Consider the following 25604-nt stretch of genomic DNA (forward strand, 5'->3'; position numbering starts at 1 on the left):
CTGCGCTGAGGTCCTTGCTGAAGTAATTCACAGGTCATCTTTTTACTCCTATTCACTGCATTTGTTCACGCCATACATCCGTGCCGACAAACTCAACACCTGGTTCTTAATCTATCAGGAGTTTCTGAAAACCTCACTTACTGAGGGCTCCTCCCAACTTCATCACCAGTACTAACAGTTGATTTTCTTTTCAGAGCCGTATTTTCCCCACAAAACTATGTATCAGCTCCATGAAGGCAACTGGGTATCTGATATTAAAGTGGGAAGCAAAGGCACGTTAGGGCTTTCCAGGCGGTGCTAGTGGTCAAGAACCCACCTGCCAATGCAGGAGACACAAGAGACATGGGTTTGATCCCTCGGTTGGGAAGGTCCCCTGGAGGAGGGCATGGCAACCTGGTCGGTGTTCTTGCCTGGAGAATCCCATGGACAGAAGAGCCTGGAGGGCTAGGAGAAGCCCATGGACAGAAGAGCCTGGAGGGCTACAGTCCATGGGGGCGCAGACTCAGACATGACTTAGTAACTTAGCACACATGCACGCGCACGCACGCACGCACGCAGGTTATGAGCCCCGTGCAGCAGGGCGCTGGGCTCACCAGGTGCCTCGCCAGCCACACACCATTCATAGCCACCTGACGTGGTTATTCTTATCCTTATTGATTTTCCCTATGGCTATCATTCACCATGCACTGTGTTCTCCATCAGCGATATGAAGAGGCACAGGATTAAAAAATGACCGCGCTCTCAGAATTCACATTCTAGAGAGGAAGGCAGACAGGTGCCCCAGTCAGACACACACAGGACGCTAAGTACCTAAGCATTCCCCGTGGTGCAGGGAGCAGAACGGAGGGACTGTCCACCTGCTGAGGGTGTGAACAGGCTGACAGACGACATTTCAGCGGGACTGGAGACCGAGTGGGTGTGTGCCAAGACTGCAAAATCAGAACATTCCACGGAAAGACGGCAGCGAAGGCAAAGCCACTGCACAAATAAAACCAGCTTGTCACGTGTGGCAAAGCTGAGGTGGTTCAGCCAGGCTCGGGCACAAGACGGGGGTGGGAGGCGAAGCTGGGCAGGCCGGTGGGGCAGAGCCCCTCGGCCACCAGGTCATCACCAGGAGCAAACCCGCCGGGAGCTCCAGGGAGAGGTGAGATGCGATCAGTGCCCTGGCCTGACAGCAGGGGGTGTGCAGGGCAAGGGGTGAGGGCGGGAAGCAAAAAAGAACCCGTGACTCAGCAGGAAACTCAGAAAGCACCAGTGGGAGAGAAGTGGAAAGGGGTGGAGAGACCCCGGCTAGAGGTGGGAGGGTGGGCGCGGGGCGGTGGGGGGAGTCAGGGAGGCTGCAGGCCAGGGGAGGGCTGTGAGTTAAGCTCGTAAATGCGGACTTGAAGAGCCATGTGGGCAGGTCTGAGGCTCAGCAGAGGGGCCTTTTTTCAGAGTGAGCCCCTCCCTCCCCGCGCCTTTGAGTGGCGCTGCAGGAAATGCAGGGAATGGGAGCCCCGGATGCGGGCCTGGCACGTTCCCACCCGCAGGCAGCAGGCGCTGGCGGCCAGCAGGGAGGCGGCGAGATCAGGGCAGGCGCAGAGTCAGGGAAGGGCAGCTCAGCCCGGCCGCCGGGTCAAGGTCAGGCAAGACGAGGACACGGTGGCCCCCGGGACGGCCTGCAGCCCGCCGTGACCGCCGGCACGAGGCTCCAGGAGCAGCAAGCGCTGCAGGTGAGAGCTCGAGGGGCAGGGGTGAGCTGGGCGAGGAAGCATCTTGCTTCTGTTTCCCTGACGTGGTCAAGTTTACTCCTGCGCGGGGACCTCTGCCCTTCCCTTCCCCTCCGCCTGGGATCCTGCTCCAGGCCGGCTCCGCCGGGTCTTCCTGCCTTTCAAATCTCCACCAAGTGGACCTCCGCCAGGAGGCATCTCCCGCCCCCGGGTCCCCTCGGACACGCTCCCCGCCCCAGTGCTGTCCCCGCCTGCGACCTGAGGGTGGCCGTCCTCCCACCTTCTCAGCCCCGCACCACCCCAGCCCACAGCAGTTGAGCCCCGGGGGACCCAGAGCTCTGTTTCTGGGGTACAGGGGGCAGACGGAGGGGAAGGGGCGGTGCTGCGTAAGGAGGGGCGGCCACAGCAGGGCAGCAGTCAGAGGAACTTAGGGAGCTGACAGCGCTTTCTTTTCTTAAAAATAGAAGAGAGCCCACGGTGTGCTCAGAGGAAGACACAAACAGAAACAGATTGGGAGAAAACAGGGAGGGAATGAGGCTTGCGGGGGGTGGAGCCCACCCCAGGGAAGACCACGCCTCTGACCACGCCCAGCGCAGCGCAGCAGGGGGCCAGCGGGTGGGCAGTGAAGCAGGAGGAAGGGGACGCCTGGAGGACCGGGCTGGGGTGGACAGAGGTTGGGGGCAGGCGGGGCCGTTGGATGCTGGGGTGGCCTGCAGCAGGGCGAGCGGGGTGCCCCACCCTGGGCAGAGGACGTCTGTGAGCCAGGAAAGAGCACGTGCACACAGGACCGTCCGCAGCAGGAGAGGAGAGAAACCAGACTCCCTGATCTGGGTGGCTCTGCACATCGTGTGCGGTCAGGGGCTGAGGGCACTCGCCGGGGTCTGGCCTGGACCGGGGTGAGTCGGGTCGGGTAGAAGGAAAGGCAGGGTTGGGGGGCAAGAATTGTGCCCACAGCTCGGGGGCCAAGGTCAGACGTGACCACAGAGTCCCCAAGAACTGGCTCCTGACGACGTGGTGGTTTCATGGAGGAGCAGGCTCGCGGGGAGACCAGGCGTGGGTACGGCTGCCCTGGAGTCGGACCTCCCCCACCTCCCTGCAACTTACGCCCTCACACAGCAGGACCGACTCCAAGCCCACGGCCTCCTCTCTAGGGATGGGTCTCGGCAGGTCCTCCTCTGTCCTCTAAGGAACTGACGTGGAAGCCTCAGAGGGTGATGCTGCCTGGACTAAGCAGAGGGGGTCCCAGGTTCTGGAGCAAACCCTGGGGGTAGGAAGTCTTCTCCCCTTATCACACTTCCCACCAGCTGCTGGCTACCTCTCTGAGCTTGTGAACAGTAAGTCCAGGCTGTGGGGACAGAAGCAACACAAGACACAGCAGCAGCAACGCACAGGGGTTAAGGGTCAGAGAGCAGGGACTGTGTGACCCCACCCTTGTCTCTGGTGACCGTGAGTCATGTGTCCACAACTACGCGTCCAGCTCACCCCCACGGAGAGGCCGTGAGGCCCAAACAGCTGCACCAAGTTTAGAGATATCATCTCAGTTCTAAGGAAGTTTCTACAGGACCTGCCGTTCACCACATCCTCTTACAGAGGACAGAACAGAGGCCTGCAAAGGAATTGATTAACTTGTCCCAGGTCATGAACGATGCATTCAGAGGGTGATGGCAGGATGGCTGTGAATCTAAGAGCCGATCATGGTCAAGCTCTTCAAGGCCAATTAACTTCAACATCAAAAGTGAAAGTCACTCAGTCATGTCCGACTCTTTGTGACCCCATGGACTATACAGTCCACAGAATTCTCTAGGCCAGAATACTGCACTGGGTAGCCTTTCCCTTCTCAAGGGGATCTTCCCAACCCAGGGCCTGAACCCAGGTCTCCTGCATTGCAGGTGGATTCTTTACCAGCTGAGCTACAAGGGAAGCCCAAGAATACTGGAGTGGGTACCCTATCCCTTCTCCAGGGGGTCTTCCTGATTCAGGAATCAAACCAGGGTCTCCTGCATTGCAGGTGAATTCTTTACCAACTGAGCTATGAAGGAAGCTAACACCAAAAGGATGATTATAACTCTTCTTTTCTGTCCTTCCTTTCTCTTTGAGATTGACTTTTGAGAGGAGAAAAGCATCAACAAAGATTCTTCAGAAAGCTAACCGCCTGTACACAATACATTAGAGAAGTGAGTCTTAAAACTTACTCAGGATGGCGCAGTAGAAGGACGTGAGCTCATCTCCGCCAGCAAGAGCACCAAAATCACAGCTGGCTGTGGAACAGCCACTGACAGGAGGACGCTGGAACCCATCAAAAAAAGACAGCCCACGTCCAAAGACAGGAGAAGCTGCAGCAAGACGGTGGGGGGCGGCGCAGTCACGATATAATCAAACCCCACACCTGCCGCTGACCGACCCACACACTGGAGAACAATGGTTCCAAAGAAGCTCTCCCACTGCTGTGAAGACAACACTGCTGTGTTGCTGAGCCCCACATCAGGCTTCCCAGCCTGGGGATCAGGCAAAGGGACCAGGAATCCCCATGGAACCTGACTTTGAAGGCCAAAGTGACTGGACTGCAGAACTCCGACAAGACTGGGGGAAACAGAGAATTCACTCTTGGAAGGCACAAGCAAAATATTGCATGCACCAGGACCCAGGGTAAAAGAGCAGGGACCCCACAGGAGACTGAACCAGACTTACCTGCTAGTGCTGGAGGGTCTCCTATAGAGGCATGGGTGGGCAGTGGCTTGCCAAGGGGACAGGGCACTGCCAGCAGCGGTCCTGCGAGGTACCCTTTGGTGTGAGCCCTCTGGGAGGCCACCATTTACCTTACCACAGAGACTGCAGACTCCAGGGCTGGGTCCCCTCAGGCCAAACAAGTAACAGGGAGAGGGCACAACCTTATTCATCAGCAACCGGAGTCAAGTTTTACTCAGCATGGCCCTGCCCACCCGAGCAAGACCCAGTTTCCCCGCCACCACTGCTCCCATCAGGAAGCTTACACAAGCCTCTTGGGCTCCTCCACCAGAGGGCAGACAGAAGACACAAGAACTGCAAGCCCACAGCTGCCAGAACAAAAACCACATCCCAGCAAGTTAATCATAATGAAAAGGCAGAGGGTTATGTCCCAGATGAAGGGGCAAGACAAAACCCCAGAAGAACAACTAAATGAAGTGGAGACAGACAAACTTCCAGGAAAAGAATTCAGAATAATGATAATGAAGATGACCCAGGATCTCAGGAAAAAAAAACAAAAATAGAGAAGATGCAAGAAATGTTTGCCAAAGACCTAGAAGAACTAAAGAACAAACAGAGATGAATCAATAGAGGCAGAAGAATGGAAAAATGACCTGGAGGATAGAATGGTGGAAATCACTGCCGCAAAACAGAATATAGGAAAAGAATGGAAAAAAAAAAAAAATAAAGACAGCCTAAGAGCCCTCTGAGACAATATTAAACGCACAAGCACTAACATTATAGGGGTCCCAGAAGGAGGAGAGAGAGGACCTGAGAAAATATTTGAAGAGATAATAGCTGAAAACCTCCCTAGCATGGGAAAGGAAACATTCAACCAAGTCCAGGAAGCACAGAGTCCCAGGCAGGATAAACCCAAGGAGGAACACACTAAGACACACAGTAATCAAAAGGATGAAAACTAAGGACAAAGATAAAATATTAAAAGGAACAAGGGAAAAATGGCAAATAACATACAAGGGAACTCCCATCAGGCTATCAGCTGACTTCTCAACAGAATCTCCACAAGCCAGAAGGGCATGGCATGACATATTTAACGTGATGAAAGGGAGGAAAGTACAACCAAGAATCCTCTACCCAGCAAGATGCTGGCTCAGATTTGACGGAGAAATCAAAAGCTTTCCAGACCAGCAAAATTAACAGAATTCAGCACCGCCAAACCAGCTTCACAACACATGCTAAAGGAACTTCTTCAGGCAGGAAACACAAGAGAAGGAAAACACCTATAAAAAATAAACCCAAAACAGTTAAGAAAATGCTAATAGGGTCATCAGTTCAGTTCAGCTCAGTTCAGTCGCTCAGTTGTGTCCGACTCTTTGCAACCCCATGAATCACAGCACGCCAGGCCTCCCTGTCCATTACCAACTCCTGGAGTTCACTCAAACTCATGTCCATCGAGTCGGTGATGCCATCCAGCCATCTCCTTCTCTGTCGTCCCCTTCTCCTACCGCCCCCAATCCCTCCCAGCATCAGAGTCTTTTCCAGTGAGTCAACTCGTCGCATGAGGTGGCTAAAAGTATTGGAGTTTCAGCTTTAGCATCAGTCCCTCCAATGAACACCCAGGACTGATCTCCTTTAGGATGGACTGGTTGGATCTCCTTGCAGTCCAAGGGACTCTCAAGAGTCTTCTCCAGCACCACAGTTCAAAAGCACCAATTCTTCGGCGATCAGCTTTCTTCACAGTCCAACTCTCACATCCATATATGACCACTGGAAAAACCATAGCCTTGACTAGACGGACCTTGGTTGGCAAAGTAATGTCTCTGCTTTTTAATATGCTATCTAGGTTTATCATAACCTTCCTTCCAAGTAGTAAGCGTCTTTTAATTTCATGGCTGCAGTCAGCATCTGCAGAAATAGATTAAATGCACCAACCATATACATATGCGAGGCTAGGTGGATGAAACATGCACAGGTATGCACTTCCACTAACCCCATCACTCTACTTAACTCCCTAAAGTGTATGCAATTATTTTATATTGTTAGATTAATCATGTTTCCATTGTGACATCCTATTTTGTCACAGTTTTTTGTCTCGCTATTGTTAAAACGTATAAACATCTTTTACTATTTTGATTATGTAACAATTACTCATTTTAATACCACTATATAATGATTGGTCGACAGAAAATAAGAGAATTCTGTATACTAAACTACTGCCTTTAATAGAAAGAACTGGAATCACTTTTCAAAACCCAGATGCACATTAGAATTATCTTGGAATTTTTTGAAAACTACAAATGCCTAGGTATTGTTTTTTCTTCAAAGCTCCAGATGTGATTCTAGAGGGCAACCATGATTCTAGAAGGCAACCATGCTTAAAAACAACAGGACCTTATAATGCCCTTTAACTTTTATCTAGTTTCACTTTTTCTATTTCATAATCAGTGTTTCCACTTTATTTAGTTTATGTTTTCTAACTGCTCCATCTCTTTTTTGTTATTCTTTCTCAAGTCTTTATCAAGTGTAGCAGAAAAGCTTTTGTGTATATATATATATACCTACATATATAAATATATATATATAAGAAAATATGAATTTTTGCTCAGCTAAAAGTCCTTGATAATATATTAAAAAGCAGAGACATTACTTTGCCAACAAAGGTCCGTCTAGTCAAGGCTATGGTTATTCCCGTGGTCATGTATGGATGTGAGAGTTGGACTGTGAAGAAAGCTGATCGCCGAAGAATTGATGCTTTTGAACTGTGGTGCTGGAGAAGACAATCTTGAGAGTCCCTTGTACAGCAAGGAGATCCAACCAGTCCATTCTAAGGGAGATCGATCCTGGGTGTTCACTGGAAGGACTGATGCTAAAGCTGAAACTGCAATACTTTGGCCACCTCATGCGACGAGTTGACTCACTGGAAAAGACTCTGATGCTGGGAAGGGTTGGGGGCGGGAGGAGAAAGGGACGACCGAGAATGAGATGGCTGGATGGCATCACCGACTCTGTGGAGTGAACTCCGGGAGTTGGTGATGAACAGGGAGGCCTGGCGTGCTGTGATTCATGGGGTCGCGGAGAGTCAGACACGACTGAGCGACTGAACTGAACTGAAAAGTCCATGACATTTTGGTTCCAACTCTTTGACTAAGTATGAATAGAATGCTAGATTTCTAATTTGTATTTATTCAAAACTATGATATAGTTTCATTTATTCTGGCATTTAATATTACTGCTAAAAGTCTAGAAAGCTTATTATTTTACTGATTAAAAAAAATTTTTTTTGAATGAGGCTAGAAAACTCTAATCCAATTCTGAGAATATAAAGAAATACTATGCCGCAAAAAAAAAAAAAAAGGAAATTTAACATATGATACAGTATTATTAACTAAAGCACAGATTCTGTTCAATTTTGTTATGCACGTGTCCATTATTTGTTTTCATATTTTATTAAAGACTCTACATTGTATTTAGTTGCATTGAGCAGCTTCAGCTACATGCAGCAGCTTCAGCTACATGCGATAAATTCTTATAAATTATCTTTCATTTTTATTCTGTTACAAGTATTTCCTAATTTTCCTTGTTACAGATTCTTCAATACACCCATCATTTAAAAGTAGACACTTAATTTTCAAATACATGGGATTTATAAAGTATCTTTGATATTAATTTCTCATTTAAATTATCTGCAATCACCCTCTGTGTTTCTTTAGTCTTCTAACTTTATTGAGGCTTTCAAAGGCTAAGTCAAAGATCTCTCTTGGTAAATGTCATATTGCACTTGAAAATATGTGGGTTATTTTCAAATATCTTTTGGTATTGATTTCTAACATAATTCCACAGTGGCAGGAGAACAGATTCTCTATGATTTCAATACCTTTAGACCATGAAATTTTTATACCTTGTTTTATGTCCCCTGGATATATTCCTGTGTTTCTTGGTTTATAGTCTATGGCAATTTGAATAGAATTTGTATCCTGCTGTTGTGTGAAAATTGTATACATCTTAATTATGTTGAATTGGTTCATAGTGATTTTCAGATCTACTAGTATCTTTCTACTTCTCTGTCCATTCTATTAATTTTTGAGAGTTTGATATTGAAACCCCAACTAAAAATCTACTTTAAAAATCTTTATATGTAGTATAACTCTATGTAACTTTGTTCTGCATTTTCCAAATGTTCTGTAAATTTCATCATACTTTTGTAATTTAAAAAAGAAAAAAAACCTCATGTTTGAAGACTGAGGCAACACCTGATACCACTTTCCTCATCTTGAAGAAATGTGTGCATGCTTAGTTGCTCAGCTGTGCCTGACTCCTCGTGACCCTTTGGACTGTAGCTCACCTTCCCCTCTGTCTATGGGATTTTTCAGGCGAGAATACTGGTGGGGGCTGCCCTTTTCCTCCGCCAGGGATCTTCCTGACCCAGGAAGTGAACCCACGTCTCCCATGTATCCTGCACTGAGGGCGGATTCTTTACCCGCTGAGCCACCAGGGAGTCTTTTAAGAAACAGGATCAACAATAGTACCTATTTCTCTGTAGGGCTGCTGTGAAGAATAAATGAATTAACACACGCAAATACGCCTGGTACCCGGGAAGCACTCAGTGATGCCAGCAACAGTAATTACGGTAACAATATGATCACTCTTATTCCTATGACATCATTACTCATTACTACGGCATCATCCCACTTTGCTCCATTAGTCTCTGCATCACTGCTCTTGGTCACAGGGGTCAAGGGTCAGGGCCCTGGGCAAGCCCTCCTCTTGCTGTGTGATATACACTGACCTCAAATATGCTTGTAAACTGGATCCAATCACTCATTTTTAAAAGTCATTGTGGACCCAGGGACCAGGATTCTTTCTTTTTTTTTAACTGAAGTATCCGTTCCGTTCCGTCGCTCAGTCGTGTCCGACTCTATGCGACCCCGTGGACTGTAGCCTACCAGGCTTCTCCGTCCATGGGATTCTCCAGGCAAGAATACTGGAGTGGGTTACCGTTTCCTTCTCCAGGGGATCTTCCCAACCCAGGGATCGAACCCGGGTCTCCCGCATTGGAGGCAGACGCTTTAACCTCTGAGCCACCAGGGTTGATTTACAATGTTGTGTTAATTCCAGGTGTACAGCAAAGTGATTCCATTTTATATATGCATGTATTTTATATATTACTATATATATATACATATATATTTCCGGATTGTTTTCCCTTATAGGTTATTACAAAATGCTGGGTACAGTTCCTTATACTATACAGCAGGTCCTTGCTGGTTATCTGCTTTATACATAGCAGTGTGTATGTGTTAATTTCCAACTCCTAATTTATCCCTTCCCCTCCTTTCCCCGTTGGTAACCCTAAGTTCGTTTTCTACATCTGTGGGTTCATTTCTCTTTTCTATGTAAGTTCTTTTGTACCGTTTTTTAAAGATTCCATATATAAGCAATGTCATGTGACATCTGTGTGTCTTTGTCTAGCTCACTTCATTTAGTATGATAATCTCTAGGTCTAACCATGTTGCTGCCAATGGCATTATTTCACTCTTTTTTTATGACTGAGTAACATCCCATTATATAACGTACCACGTCTTCTTTATCCATTCTGTTGGTGGACATTTAGGTTGTTTCCATGTCCTATTGTAAATAGAGCTGCTATGAACATAGGGGTGTATGTATCTTTTCAAATTATGGTTTCTTGCAGATACATGGCTAGGAGCAGGACTGCTGGATAATACGGTAACCCTATTTTTAGCTTTTAAGGAAATTACATATTGCCCTCCATAGTGGCTGCACCAATTTACATTCCCGACAACAGTATAGGACGGTTCCCTTTTCTCCACACCCTCTCCAGCATTTATTATTTGTAGATGTTGTGATCATGGCCATTCTGACCGGTGTGAGGTGATACCTCGTTGTAGTTTTGCTTTGCATTTCTCTAATAATTATCAATGTTAAGCATCTTTTCATGTGCCTTTTGGTCATCTTATATGATAATTTTGATATTCTGCTAAAAAGTCTGACAATATATAAATTAACATATATAATTATTTGAATCAAGATAATTTTTTAGCAATATTTCAATATGATTTTTTTTAGCTATTGCTTGAAAAAAAAAAACCCCGTTTCTAATATCAACCGGAATTTTCAAATAACTAAGCTGTATTTCGGAGAAGGCAATGGCAAGCCACTCCAGTACTCTTGCCTAGAAAATCCCATGGATGGAGGAGCCTGGTAGGCTGCAGTCCATGGGGTCGCTAAGGGTCGGACACGACTGAGCGACTTCACTTTCCCTTTTCACTTTCACACATTGGAGAAGGAAATGGCAACCCACTCCAGTGTTCTTGCCTGGAGAATCCCAGGGACGGGGGACCCTGGTGGGCTTCTGTCTGTGGGGTCACACAGAGTCGGACACGACTGAAGTGACGCAGCAGCAGCAGCTGTATTTACTGGATACTACGTCCGTTATCTGACTACACCCCCCATACTGTTTAGCACAACCCTGTGCCATGGCACACCCACAACGCCAATCATCAGTAACACAATTATGACAGCCTCCTTCCCGCTACAGACAGGCCCAGGTCCCGCGCTGTCCTGACAGCCACTGTGCTTGGGGGCACCTAAGCCAGGGACCTCCTTCCTAACCTTGGCTTCACCACTCACTTTGTAGCACCTTAAGCTATTTCATGACACTGAGTTGTCACTTCCTGGTTTTAAAAATCAAATCACAATGTATAAAGCATCCACATCAACTGCTTTGTGCTTCAAGGCAAGTCTGAAGTTGGACCTCCTATATGCGTTTATTTTATTTGGCTAACTCCTCTGATTAGCCCATGGTAAGAATTGATTTTAACTTCACAGAGAGACTGTAACATTGAACCGCTGGGCACACGGGGGAAATATGCGTATTTACATGGGGCTTCCTCATGAGAGACAAACCACAGCAAGCTGAAGGGTAAAAGAATCAAGAGGGCCGGCACACCGCTCTCTATCAAAACAGAGATTGACTGGCCTGCATTTGTTTAGGCTGGTAGAAACTGGTAAGCAGGTTCCTGGGCACCCCCACCAGACCTATTAAATTGCAGAACGACTGGTTTACCTGAAACAGGTACAAACGTTAGACAGTAAAATCAGAACTACCTTGGAGTCGATGGAGCTCGGCTGGGAGGGGGCCGTGTTCAGAGACCCCAGGGCAGTGCTGGGCCCGTGACCCCTGCTACTTCCAGGGTCACAGAAAGAGACAGGAACTGGGACCACAGCAGCCTGGAAAACCCACACAGAAAGCACTCTCTAGACCCCAGTGCTCTTGTTTTTCTCTTTGAACCTCTTCTTCATTATGAGATAAAGTCTGGAGCTATGGCCAAACTTGGGCAACACTTAAAATGAAATCCGAATAATGAGTCATCTCTTCCAAACACTGCAGGGCCACGGGTGCAGAAGGCTAGTGAGTGATGGGTTATGCGTCTGAGAGCCATCAATCCCATGGCTCCTTCTCCCCATGGTCCCCTAATATGCACCTTCCATCAGGCTAACAGGCTGGAGCCATGAAGATGAATGATACCCGGGGATGTCTGGAGCACACGTGGTCAGGGGTGCGGGAGAAGCCCCTGGCGATGCCAGGAGATGGGGGGACACTGCCCGAGAGGCAAGTACCCGGGGGACGTGGAGAAGGGAGGACATGTCCACGCAGAAAACTGGAGGGTCCTAGGGCCGGGTGGAGGCTAGGCAGGTCGTGGGTCTCCCATACCTGGGACTCTCACCAAGGTCGGGCTGCTGCTGCTAAGTCACTTCAGTCGTGTCCGACTCTGTGTGACCCCACAGACAGAAGCCCACCAGGCTCCCCCATCCCTGGGATTCTCCAGGCAAGAACACTGGAGTGGGTTGCCATTTCCTTCTCCAATGTGTGAAAGTGAAAAGTGAAAGTGAAGTCGCTCAGTCGTGTCCGACCCTTAGCGACCGCACGGACTTCAGCCTACCAGGCTCCTCCATCCATGGAATTTTCCAGGCAAGAGTACTGGAGTGGCTTGCCATTGCCTTCTTGCCACCAAACAGCGGGTTGGTTTTATTTGGATCCTGGTTTGTAGATTTTCTTTTACTTTTTGGATAATCTCAAAAGCTAAAGTATAACAGTTTAAAGCTTTTTTTAAAAAAAGTATGTTCTCATCACCATAATGTTCTGAAGGAAAACCCATTGAGATCAGCTTTTGGGGGGAAGAATACACTTTCCTCCCCATCCTTAGAAACAGACGTGGACATGCGTCGGCTGGATCGCAGTAAGGAGGTGAAGGCACTTTTCCTCTGAGGTGAGGAGCACAGGGAGAAACAACTTAGCACTGATTGCTGGGGGCCCTGAGGCCTGTCACAGCAGGAACATCCCGTCCAACAGAACAACCCACTCAGGACGCCGAGCTATGATGGGTCGGTCACTCCGCAAGGTGGCACATTCTAAAGGACACTGAGATCAGCGGTCCCCAACCCTTCTGGCACCAGGGACCGAGCTCCTGGAAGACAGCTTTTGCACAGACAGGGGAGACGCTTTCGAGATGATTCAGGCGCATCACATTTACTGTGCACTTTATTCCTATTATTATTACATCCGTTCCATCCACCTCAGATCATCACGCATTAGATCCCTGAGCAAGGGAACACGCTCACAGAGATACCAGCCCAGGACACAGAGAGACCGCATTTAATTCAAGCACTGACTTGCTCTGTGACACTGCACAAAGTCAGTTCTCAAGGCTTCGGTTTCTCCAACTGCACAGGTCACACACTAAACAGCACACGACTCACTGGGCTTCGTGAAGTCACATGAAGCCTGGAGAAACACACTGTGACCCAGGGTCACAAGCCGTTAGCTCCTGCGGCAACCTCGCTCAGTCTGAGGCTGGCCTCAGTTCAGTTCAGTCGCTCAGTCGTGTCCGACTCTTTGCGACCCCATGAATCACAGACCTGCTTCAACCATAAAAGCAATCCCACTGGATATCAATACAAAGAAGTCTCTCAGGACACGCGGTTTTCATATGATGGCTGTTGTGAGTGTGTGTTGTGTCTGACCCTGCGACCCTCTGGACTGTAGCCCACCAGGTTCCTCTGTCCATGAGATTTACCAGGCAAGAATACTGGAGTGGGTTACCATTTCCTTCTCCAAGGAATCTTCCCGACTCAGGGATCGAACCCACGTCTCTCATGTCTCCTGAATTGGCAGGTAAATTCTTTACCACTGAGCCACCTAGAAAACTTTTCAGATGATAGTTTAATATAAAATTTTTTCAACTTAGAGAATTTAAAAGAAAAACATTACTAACTTAACCTATTTAGGGCTTCCCTGGTGGCTCAGATGGTAAAGAATCTCCCAGCAATGCAGGAAACCCGAGTTTGATCCCTGAGTGGGGAAGATCCCCTGGAGAAGGGAATAGCAACCCACTCCAATATTCCTGCCTGAAGAATTCCATGGACAGAGGAGCCTGGAGGGCTACAGCCTACAGGGTCACAAAGAGTCAGACGTGACTGAGCAACTAACACACACACCCCCTAAATATTTTTTCTCACGTATGTCATGACCCCCAAATTACTTGACAAGGTTCCCATCAAGGGAGGGCCTTGGAATCTGAGTGGGCCTGTGACTACTTCACCCAAGAGAGGACAGAAGAATGATTCAGTGGACATTTGGTTTGCTGGAACGTTTGCTCGTGGAGCCCAGACCATCACATAAGAGGCTGACTGCCCCGAGGTGGCCAGGCCCAAGGGCCGTTCTGGTGCTCAGGCCACCACAGCACACTGCCAGATCTACCAGGGAAGGTGCATTCTGGTGTCTGTCTCCCCAGGGTGAGTCCCCTCAGCCTTCCTGCCTTCCCAGACATGACCGCAGGAGAGCTAGAACAGGGACAGCTGTCCCCACAGGGTTCCTTCTGAACTGTGGACCCGCAGAGTCTGTCAGCATGTGAAGGTGGGGATCAAAAGCCACTAGATTCTAGGCCCGTTTGCAACACAGCACTGATAATGGAGTGAGAGCAGGGAGTAGTGGCCTGTACACAGCAAAACACGCCAGGCCGGTCTCCGCGAGCAGACGCAAGCCAGCTGTGTCCTGCTGCTACTGACGTCCCCCCTGACACTCGGGGCATAAAAATCACACAAAGAAAGATACCCTGGGCAAGAACCCAGTGACAGCTGTTCTTAATTTCATCTCTTGATGAACTCTCCAAAAGAAAATGTACCTTGGTTATGTATGTTATGTAAACTGTTACGCTGTTAACTTGGGAGACAGAGTCTAATGTATCATAATTACCTCCTTAAATCTAAATGGCCTAAATATATCAATTTTAAAAAGGAGATTGGTAGAGTGGATTAAAACAAGAAACACAAGTACAGCTGTCTGCAAGAAACTCACTTCAGATCTGACCAAATGACACACATAAACTGAAAGGAAAAGGACGAAGAAAGACACATCCTGCAACCGTTAGTGAGACAGGAGGGGCCGGGGAAGGTAACGTAGGGGGACTTTTCTTGGTGAGAAACTCCAGTGGTTGGACTTTTTCCAGTGGCTGAGAATCCGCCTCACAATGCAAAGGATGTGGGTTCAATCCCTGGCCAGGGAACGAAGACCCCACAGGCCATGGTGCAGCCAAGCCTGCGTGCTGCCATTACTGAGTCCCACGCCACAACTAGAGCGTCCAGGTGCCGCGGTGAAAGATCCCACATGACCCAGCGAAGACCCTGCGCATCGCAACTAAGACCCAATACAGCCCAATTATTAATTAATTTAAAAAGATAAGAAAAGCTTGAGAACAAAGAAACTTCCTAGAGACAAAGAGGAACATTATCAAATACCAACGGCATCATTCCATCAGGAAGACATAACGGCCCTAAATGCATATGCACCAAACAGCAGAGCCACAAAACACGCAGAGCAAAAACCAAGAAAGCCAAAAGGGGAAACCGACAATTCCACAGTTTTGGTTGGAGACTTTGGTCCCCTCTTCAGCAACTAACCAAACTACCACACACAAATCAGAAAGGATATGGAAGCAGTGAACAACACAGTCAGCCAACAGGATCTGACCAATATGTGCAGAATACCCCACCCAACAAAAGCATGACATATGTATTTTTGAAGCCCATGGAACTTTCAACAAGACAGACTATATCTTGGGCCATAAACAAACCAAGAGTCTGAAAAGAACTGAAATTATATAGGGTGTGTTCTCTGATCATAATGAATTCAAAGGAGAAACGAGTTACAGAAAGACAAGGAAATCTCTAAACACTCAGAAATCAAACAACACACCTCTAAGTAATCCATGGGCTAAAGAGGGCGTCTCAGAGAGAGTAAAACAAAATACAGTCAATTAAATAGTTAAGTGTTACAGGACATCTACCAAGAATAATTATTTTGAAATTGATTTTAAGTCATGTGTTTCTGAGAGCATTACCCAGGCCTGTGATCTGTTAAGCTGCCCCTAATTCAAAATGAAAGTATGAGTAAAGGCCTGGCACGTTGCAGGGCCTGTAAATACCTGCGGAGTGAATTGGTGCTTGGCTTTCTCTCCGTGGACGGAGAGGCGGGGCACCGGAGCCCAGGGCACCTGGGTTCAAGCACCAGCCTGGTAACTCTGGGCAGATGACTGCAGCTGTCTTTGCCCCTGTGTCCTCGCTTGCAAATACGCATGATCGCAATGAAGACCATCTCCCAGGGTCCCCGTGAGGACAAGTACATATACAGCACTTAATACACAAAGCCCTTGAAGTGCTCAGTGAGTGTGAGCCAGATTATTATTTGGGGAGAAGGAAAGAAAGAACGACTTCAGTTCCCCCCAGATGAAGGTCATGTGCTGGTTACAGAGTGAAGGTCAAGCACGTTTCATAATATTCCACCTGGAGAATCATAACCTCCAGAGACCCGCTCCTAGACAGGCACGGCCTTGAGAACTGCCTGTGAGGCTGTGCCAGCTCTAGGGCTGGCGTCTCCATCAGGGCAGTGGCTCACGTCTGCACCTGCTCACCGGCATCCCCCAGGGGCTGCCCTGGCCCTGGCCCCCAAGATCCTAATTCAATGAGTGCAGCCGGGATGCCCCAAGAGACCGCACGGTGCAGCGGAGGCCAGGAAGCACGCCTTAGAGACTGCAGTCCCAACGCTTCCACCCACAGGGTTCCTACACCCCGCGAGGCCGTCGCTGGAGCCCAGCACCGCGCTGCAGAGCGGTTCTGGCAGGTGAGGGGAGACCTTCTCCCTGAAGCACTCTGATGCTTCACTCCGAACAGCACCAGGAAAGCAGCATCCTGGCTGCAGAGGCCTGGTGTGACGGAGGTTCCATCCTTCAGAGGATGAGCGTGAACGCCTGTGAGCAAGCCTGAGACCAAAGGAGCCTCCCACCCTAGGCGCCTGTCATCCTTAAAAGGGCCGTGCAGGGCGCTGTTTACCAGTAAGGGTCTCGATATGCCCCGTTTTCCCCATTTGATAAAATCCACTTTAGGGGACTTTCCTGGCAGTCCAGTGGCTAAGACTTCACCTTCCAATGCAGTGGCTGTGGGTCCGATCCCTGGTCAGGCAGCTAAGATCCACATGCCCCATGGCCAGAAAAAAATCCAAAACATAAACAACAGAAACAATACTGTAACAAATTCAATAAAGATTTTCAAAACAGTCCACATAAAAAAAAATCTTAAAAAATAAAATTAAAGTCCACTGTGGGTTGTCAGCATGTGAATGGACCTTTCTGTGAGAAGAAATGGAGGGGGAACCCTGGGGGCAGGAGGACACGCTGAATGTCAGGAGACGGCTCATCCGACGTGTTTGCAACGTGCAGTCCAGCTTATGAACACCCACCCTGCAGGGTGACGGTCTTGTGAATGACACCACTGCGGGGTACAGACTGTCACGGTGAGAGCCTGGTGGTCAGGACGGCATGTGGGCCAGCCGTCCGGGCACCTGTAGGCGGGCCTCCGGCTTTGTCAGTGTTACTAATCTGACGCAGCGGGATTTCTTCTCTTTCTTCCATTCTTCCTGTATTGTAAAATCGGGACATTTCGGTTTTCTCGCTAATTCTGTCTTCACTCTCATTCACGTCTCAACTGTAGTCACTGAGACTTGTGAAAGGCCAACCCTCCGTTCCTTGGCTTTCCAGGTACCACATTCTCCTGCTTCTCTGCCAACTTCCCTAGCTGTTCTTTCCAGCCTCCTGCACGGGTCACCTGGGGACGTGGCTGCCCAGCTGGATGAGGAGAACTCTCTCACTCTTCTCTGTTTCAAAGCCTAATTCATCATAAGCACTTAACAGAGTCCTGAAAGAGTGAAGTGAATACACACAGCAAGACCATTTATTTCAATGTCCTGTCCTTTAGCATGAGGAATATTATTGAATCTCATTTCAGGAGTCATTTCCAGGTGGGGCAGTGGTAAAGAATCTGCCTGCCAATGCAGGAGACACAGGAGACGCAGGTTTAATCCCTGGGTCCAGAAGATCCCCTGGAGGAGGAAATAGCAACTCACTCTAGCATTCCTGCCTGGAGAATCCCATGGACAGAGGAGCCTGGTGGGCTACAGTCCACGGGGTTGCAAAGAGTCAGACACAACCAAGGGACTGAGCACAAACAAGTGCACACATGCAAAACACTCTAATGATACCCCTTCAGATTCCCAGATACCAAAGAAGACCAACATTCAGTTCAGTCCAGTTGCTCAGTCGTGTCCGACTCTTTGCGACCCCATGAATCACAGCACGCCAGGCCTCCCTGTCCATCACCAACTCCTGAAGTTCACTCAAACTCATGTCCATCGAGTCGGTAATGCCATCCAGCCATCTCATTCTCTGTCGTCCCCTTCTCCTCCAGCCCCCAATTCTTCCTAGCATCAGACTCTTTTCCAGTGAGTCAACTCGACGCATGAGGTGGCCAAAGTATTGGAGTTTCAGCTTTAGCATCAGTCCCTCCAATGAACACCCAGGATCAATCTCCTTTAGAATGGACTGGTTGGATATCCTTGCAGTCCAAGGGACTCTCAAGAGTTTCTCCAGCACCACAGTTCAAAAGCATCAATTCTTCGGCAATCAGCTTTCTTCACAGTCCAACTCTCACATCCAAACATGAACACTGGAAAAACCATAGCCTTGACCAGACGGATCTTGGTTGGCAAAGTAATGTCTCTGCTTTATAATACGCTGTCTAGGTTGGGAGACCAACATTAGCAGCTGAAGTTTGTCCTCCAAACATTCACAGGCTAACTACCCTGAGCACCTCGGAAGGTGCTATGTTGAGAGACACGCGCTCTAAAGAGGTGATCATGTCCCCGTGAGGCTGTTAGGGGCTCCTAATCCAATCTGACTGGTCCCCTTATAAGATGAGGAGGCCATGACACACAGAGGCACCATGGATACATGTGTGCAGGGAAGACCACAGGAGGATCCCGGTACAGGCAGCCATCTGCAGGCCAATGATAAAGTGCTCAGAAGAAACTAAACCTGCCCACACCCTGATCTTGGACTTCCAGCCTCCAGATTTGTGAGAAAATAAACATCGGTTGTTTAAGCCCCTCCCCCACTGATGGTACCTGCCCCGCGGTCCCAGGACAAGTGATGGCCACCATCAGTTACAGGCTGCTTTCCCCAAGGACATCATGTGCGTGTACACTAGGGTGTGTACTTGTTCAGGAAATCTAATTGGAGAACTTACAGTTTTCTCCAAAAATGAGCTTCATACAGTTTAGACATGAGAAAGACACAAAATAGACCCCTCTACCCTCCCCCACACACACAACACACACACACACACGTGCTTGCACACACACACACAGGCACGCACACGCTCCGCCCAGAATCTGCCCACCTCTGTTGACAGCAACGCGTCCCCTGAATGCTCAGACTCAAGTCCCCAGCATCGACTCTGACTCCCTGATCTTGCTCATCCATCCACTGGCAAACAGGCTGCCTCCATCCTCAAAACACGCCTAGCATCCGACCCCTGCCAAGCATCTCCCCTGCCCCCACCCTGGTCCAGCCACACCACCTGTGCACGCTCCCTGTAACAGCCCCGGAGAGGTCGCCCAGCTTCTACCCACTCCACAGTCTGCTTCCAACACAGCACCCAAAATCACCCTTCCAAAATTTAAGCCAGATCATGTTACCCCCTCAGCTGAAAACCAGCCAGAATCTCCCTGTTTCACTGAGGCATGTAAAGTAAGTCCCCACAATGGTCCACAAGCTATGCGCCGCCCTCCCTACCCACTGCTGGCTCCATCTCCCCTGTCTTCCCCAACAGCTCTGTCCAGCCATACTGTCCCCACACCGGGCAGGCTCCTGAGCTGAACCAGTGCCCCCACCTCTCTTCTCTGGACACCCCCTCCAGGTGTATGAAGGCCCAGCTCCCTCGCCTTCTCCACATTTCTGTCCACCTGTCACGCCCCAGCACGATCTCATCGGATCACTCTATTTCAGACTAAAGTGTTCTCCCCAGAAGCCCCCGACTTGTGTGTGCACGTTAGTTGTTCAGTTGTATCCGATTTTTTGTGACCTGCCAGGCTCCTCTGTGCCTGGGATTCTCCAGGTAAGAATACTAGAGTGAGCTGCCATCTCCTCCTCCAGGGGATCTTCCTGACCCAGGGACTGAACCCAGGTTCTGCTGCATTGCAAGCAGATTCTTGACCATCTGAACCACAGCACCTTTACTTTTCCCTGACAAAGGAACCCATCTTTCCTCTTGCTGTGTGATCTGCTCCTTCAGGTTCATATTTGCTCTCTTCCCCAACTGGAACGCAAACTCCATGAGCTGCGCTCTGTCTGGGTTTGCACTTCGGGCCCCCAGTGCCCGGGACAGCACCCAGTACCCAGGACAGAGCCCAGAGAGGAGGCCAGAGGAGCAGGAGCTGAGAGGCTGCTGCTGCCAATGCCCGTGTGACTGCCTCGGGGTTCACCGCACGTCCTCTGACGCGGTGAAGAGGCATCCTTTCACCGTTATTTCTGGGGAAGAAAGTTAACCTACATTCAGACGCCAACTCACACTTCCGTATAACGCTTCCTTTCTGAAGGATTATCTCATTTTTTTTACCCCCTCAAGCTGACAACTCTAAAGAGCTTAAATTTTATTCCTGAAAGCTTGTGCTTTAAGATTTACTCACGATCTGCCCCCAGAGACTTTTATATTGGGTTAATATTTGAAAAGCACTATGAAATCAACTATATCCTAAAACACAGTGTTGCTTTATAAAGACAAACAATTTCACTCCAACCGTCACCCACATAGAGACAACCATTCCACCACCTCCCAGCGGCAGAAGCTGTGGATCCAGAAATAAAATGATGTGTTTCCTTTGTTTCTGTTCCTGCCCAGTCCCACCGGTCCCGGGTCCCAAGAGCACTGGACATCCAGTTTCCGTGATGGGAGTGAGGACACGGTCCCACCACCCCACCAAGGCAGGAGGGACCACCACGTGGTAAGGTCATGACACAGTCTGCACCAAGTTCAAAGGCAGAATGAGTGAGTCTGGGGCCAGAGAAACAAGCATCTAAATCGCAGTTAACATGATGAGTGGAAAGTCAGTAAGAATGATGGGTGAAATCTCAGACAAGAAAAACAGGCGGGCTTTGAAGGACTCCGCTACTCGAAAACGCCTGCAGGCACGAAGTCACAGCGCTAACAAAGGAGCCTGCAGCTTCCGCCTCGTGGTGTGGCCCTCTGCCGCTCGGAGTTCTCAGCACAGAAGTGCCTTTTCACACGCCAACCATGAGACCCTTCCCCTGCCTCCATCTCCAGAGAGGATTCTCATCAGGAAGACACTGCAGGGATTGCAAAACCATTGCGATCTTAGCCACAGGACGCTTGGGGCTTGAGAATGCAACACGGCAGCCCCAAAGCAGGAACAAGAAAGAAGGAAAACTCACATCCTAAGATGTGCTGAAATAAATGCGAATACGGATAGTCATCCCAGGTTCAAAATTCTCTACATTATACACTTCCCAAAAGACACTCTCTTACATCAACAGACACAGCGTTCATGACACTACGATTAGTCTACTTAATACAGACACTGCAACATGACCGCCGATAACCACAATATTAACACTGGGTTAGAACCGAACTCTAACTTTGTGAGGAGAACTTTTCAAAACTTCTTCCCTGGAAAACTTTTAACTTTGCATTTATTAAATGGCATTTTGGACATGAGTCAAGAAAGGGAAATGAACTTACCACAACTGTGGTGTCTTAGGGAAGATTAATTATAATTCAGGAGGGTGTAAGAAGCCAGGGACAGAGAATGAGATGGCTGGATGGCATCACCGACTCGATGGACATGAGTTTAAGTGAACTCCGGGAGTTGGTGATGGACAGGGAGGCCTGGCGTGCTGTGATTCATGGGGTCGCAAAGAGTCAGACACGACTGAGCGACTGAACTGAACTGAAGAAGCCAGGGAAGGAGTCTAAAAAATGTCTGGGGCTATAAAAATGCCTCACCGAGGCCTAACATACAAATAACAAGAATAGTAGTAATAATTAACATTTACTGTGCCGGGGATGCTATAAAAGCATTATCTGTATGAACCCATATACTCCTTGTGACAATCCCATGAGGTATTAGTAATGTCCACTTGGTGGCTCAGAGGTAAAGAATCCTGCCTGTATTGCAGGAGACCCAGGTTTGATCCCTGGGTCAGGAAGATCCCCTGGAGAAGGGAATGACTACCCACTCCAGTATTCTTGCCTAGAGAATCCCATGGACGGAGGAGCCTGGCGGGCTATACTCCATGGGGTTGCAAAGAGTCGGACACGAGTGAGCGACTTTTCACTCACTCACTGTGAGTGAAAGTCACTCTTTTTCCTCTTTACAGGGCAAAGTGCACACGCAGTCCCCCACTACCACAAAGTATGCAGCTGAGTCTCCCACATTTTGGGAACTCACAGGGGTCAGCACAACCGAACTGTCATGGATAAGGCTCAAGCCCTGGGAAAGCCAGCCTCGTGCTCACAGCATCTCCCATGCCAGTTAGCTAAACAGCTCAGCTGAGATCTAAATCCAGGCAGCCGGGCTCCCAAGCCAAACTCATGAAAGAAGCCAGCAGAAGGATGGGATAGTCTAATACACGTCCACATCTGGGACACTGTGGAAAATGTATACTGGCCTTTGCCCTGGTTCCCTGGGACCCTTGGGATGTCCTGGGTGACAGGAATGTCTTTTGTTCTGTTGAGGTGACTCTGGGTGGGCTGCTGCTTGGGGGCTGGTCACTAGAAAGACAGAGTCGTGACTAGCAGCTTGGAGTTTTCAGCCCCACCCCACTTTCTCTGGAGGAGGGCTGGGAGTGGAGTTAACGATCCATCAGGCCTGTGTGATGACGCCTCCATAAAGATCCCAACGGCATGGGGCTTCAGAGAGCATCCAGGCTGGTGAGCAGGTGGAGATGCTGGGCGGGTGGGACCCGGAGAGACCAGGGAAGCTCCCCTCTCCCCCCATGCCTGCTCTACAGGCTCCAACCTGGATGCTCATCAGCTACCTCCATTACCTCCTTTCATAATAAACCAGCAATCGAGTAAAACGTCTCTCTGTGTCCTGTGAGCTGCTCTAGGAAATTAACTGAATCCAGAAGGAACCGCTGGAACCTCCAGCCTGCAGGTGGTCAGTCCGAAGCACAGGTGAGGACCTGCGGTCTGAAGTGGGGGAAGGGGACAGTCTTGTGGAACCGAGCCCTTTACACCCATGGAATCCGATGCACCTCCAGGTAGAAGGCATCAGAACTGAGCTGAACTGCACGACACCCAGCTGCTGTTGGAGAAGTGCCTGCTGGATGAGTGGGGAAGACACACACACACACACAGAGACACACACACAGAGACACACACACAGAGACACACACACACACAGACACACACACACACACCCCACAGACACACACACAGACACACACTCATACACACCACACACACAGACACACACTCACACAGACACACACACACACACACCACAGACACACACACACACACACACCACAGACACACACACACACAGACACACACTGCAATTGGTGCAGAGCCCTTTTACCTGCCCATGAATCACAGCAGAATGGGAGGGTTTGCACTTTACGTAGACCAAGTCTGTAAGAACTAATTATATGCAGCTGTGATCGCAAATATGTCCAAGAAAAGACACTGGCTCCCCTTTAAAGGGCAGAAAATGAATCTCCTACAGGTGAAGCATGGAGACGAGTGACAGGGGCCAGGTCACCGGAGACAGGTTAACAGCAGAGAGGGTGCCGTGAAGCAGAGGGTGAGGTGTCCCTGGAAGAGGAGGAAGACGAACCATGGGCGTGAACTAGGATGGTTACTGCAAGAGAAATGCCAAACGCACATAAAATTAGCTTTCTACTTTAAAGACTCAAACACACAGAGATACAGACGAACAAAAGCATCACATGAAATCATCGCTGTCATTTACTGAATAGTAAGTACAGTGCTTATTTTTATGTTCAGACCTTAAATTCCTAATCACCCTCTCAGATGAAAAAATCAAATGAGCAAAACTTGACTCATCACACTGCAGAGCCACCCCCTTCTCCGTTTCAAAGGAAGCTTTCTCCTTCCTCCTGTGCAGGCCAATCCCTCTACCTGCGCTTCCATACGTTCATGTATTCATTCAACAAACATTGCCGGCACCTATGTACCAGACACTTCACTCAAGTGTCAGGGCTACAAAGGGGTATGAGAAGTGGTCCCTCAACTCAGGCTAGTGAGGGACACAGAAAGCTTAGCCATCACAGGACACAAGTTCCGTGAAAGAGGAGGAAATGGCGTTGGCGCCAAATACCCCATCTTGGGTTTTCACCAGTTCCCTTGACAAATTCATCTTTCTCTAGCCCTACGAAGGAGTTGAGGACTTCCCTGGGGGTCCAGCGGTTAAGAATCCACCTTCCAATTCAGGGGCACGAGTTTGATCCCTTGTCCGGGAAGATTCCACAGGCCGAGGGGCAACTAACCTGAGCACCACACCTACTGAAGTATGAGCACCCCAGGGGCCGGGCTCCACAACGAGAAGCCTGAGCACGGAAGCTGGAGAGCAGAGCCTACCAGTCCCAACTAGAGAAAAGACTGCAGCAACGAGGACCCAGCCAGAAAGAAACAAACCAAACTTAAAAAAGAATAACCCACTCATTGAAAAAAGAGTTGAGTACCTCTACTTTTAAACTTAAAACAAACAGATCCTCTCCCCTTCTGTCTTCTTGCTAGGAACCTTTCACTAGGGAAGCAAAGCCGAGCTGTTATCTCTCAGCTGTGATGACTTATTGACACACAGTTCCCAGCCCTACCAGTTCTACCGAAGCCTCTCTCTGCAACTTGAATGGCACCAACAGACGCGAGATTCTGCTCCAAGCTCAGAAAATGACCCATCGCCTCCCTGGACTAATTACTGCCTGGGCCAGCTGCCTTCATGGGCCATCTGCTCTCTTGATGTCCCCAAATATCTCTCACTTCTGGATCCGTGGGTGAGAGCCGAGAGCATCCAGCAGCCAGTCCTGACCAACAAACAGCCCTGCTCGCCCATGTGATTTCCCAGCCCCTCTTGAATCAGCACGAGGAACAGTCCCGATTTAGGCAGCTAAATATATGGCGCATTGTACAGACCGAGCTGCAGATGGAAAGCCACATATGCGAGGCTGCCACAGCTCACACTGACTTTCACAAGACCTATTTTTGGAAAAGAAGGGAAAGGGGAGAGACAGGCTTTAAAAAAAAAGGCACCATCGACAGTAGGGTCTTTGTCCAAGAGGAGGAAGAAGAGGTGCCCTGTTCTCCTCTTTCTTGACATTTGAAGCCCCTGTTCCTCTTAAAGAAGTCCCAGGAAGGCTTTAAGGAAAAGTTAGAAAGCAGAGTTACATGCCGCAGGGACCAGAACTCAGGCAGACAGCATCAGAGCTGCAGGGCATCAGTGGAACGCAGGCTGTGCCAAACTGCTGCTTAGGCGCCAGGGATCCAAGGCCAGGGTCCTGCAGAGCTGATGAGGGTGACCACACGGCTCTCTGCCGGGTCCTGCCCTCCAGCCAGACACCTGCCACCCATCACGATGAAGGCAGACACAAAGAAGCTGTGCTCAAGCCTCTTCCAAAAGGCTGGTCATCGCCTTCCTAAGAATGACCCTCGCCTCTGCAGGTTGGAAGCCTCCTCCAGCCCTGTTATTGAGGCTCAACTGCTCAAGACCGAGAACATGACCTACAATGTTATTTTTCTCTTGTCTTGAGTCTCCAGAAG

General features: G+C 49.2%; 1 protein-coding gene and 1 non-coding gene across 17 annotated transcripts in view; both read right to left on the reverse strand.

Moving 5' to 3' along the window:
* Positions 1 to 25604, reverse strand: part of CSGALNACT1 (chondroitin sulfate N-acetylgalactosaminyltransferase 1) — a 342047-nt gene that overhangs the window by 47128 nt on the left and 269315 nt on the right. The gene's annotated exons all lie outside the window — the stretch shown is intronic.
* Positions 22196 to 22361, reverse strand: LOC129549469 (U1 spliceosomal RNA). The gene has a single exon (XR_008684572.2). It is a non-coding gene; the product is annotated as a U1 spliceosomal RNA (small nuclear RNA).

The sequence above is a fragment of the Moschus berezovskii genome, chromosome 26, assembly GCF_049115385.1.
Source record: "Moschus berezovskii isolate FMDL1 chromosome 26, NW_MosBer_1.0, whole genome shotgun sequence".
Classification (NCBI taxonomy): domain Eukaryota; kingdom Metazoa; phylum Chordata; class Mammalia; order Artiodactyla; family Moschidae; genus Moschus; species Moschus berezovskii.